We start from the raw sequence: 587 nt of genomic DNA, 5'->3' as shown, positions 1-587 counted from the left end.
CCTGCCGCCCCGCCCCTCCTCCCCACCTCGCGCCCCGACGCCGCGCACTTCTCACCGCGCTGCGCTGTCCTGCAGGGCCCTGCATCTCCTCCCATGTTTCCAAACATGCGGCCGCCGGCACGACAGCCCACACGCCATGTCCCGCACCCCTCCCAGCAGTTGCAGTCATCGGCCGCGCTTGAATGCCCGCAACGCGCACCTCCTCTTCTTCCACCATGCACAGCCACCTGTCGGCTGCTGGCAGCTCCTCCAAGTCCGGGTGCGGCTGCGACCTCCATGCCGCGTATGCAGCCGCATACACCCGCAGCTTCTCACCCACCGGCCCGCCCCACGAGCCGGCCCCCGGCAGCCACGCTTGCAGCTGCTGCTGCTGCAGCTTCTCGTCGCGCGTCGCGCGCGGCGGCGGCGGCCGCTGGGCGGCGGCTGTGGGAATAGAACCTGTGGTGCTCGCGCCTTGAGGGGATGGAGTCGAGCCGCCGCCGATGTCGCGCCCAGGGGTCTCCAGCCCCGACACCTGCGGCCGCAGGCCCTCGCTGCCTGGCAACTTGGCACCCGCCGGCCCCTGCCCGCCAGCGCCTGCGACAAGG

This window comes from Monoraphidium neglectum, assembly GCF_000611645.1.
Source record: "Monoraphidium neglectum strain SAG 48.87 unplaced genomic scaffold scaffold00494, whole genome shotgun sequence".
Lineage (NCBI taxonomy): Eukaryota > Viridiplantae > Chlorophyta > Chlorophyceae > Sphaeropleales > Selenastraceae > Monoraphidium > Monoraphidium neglectum.
This window is presented reverse-complemented; position numbering follows the sequence as displayed.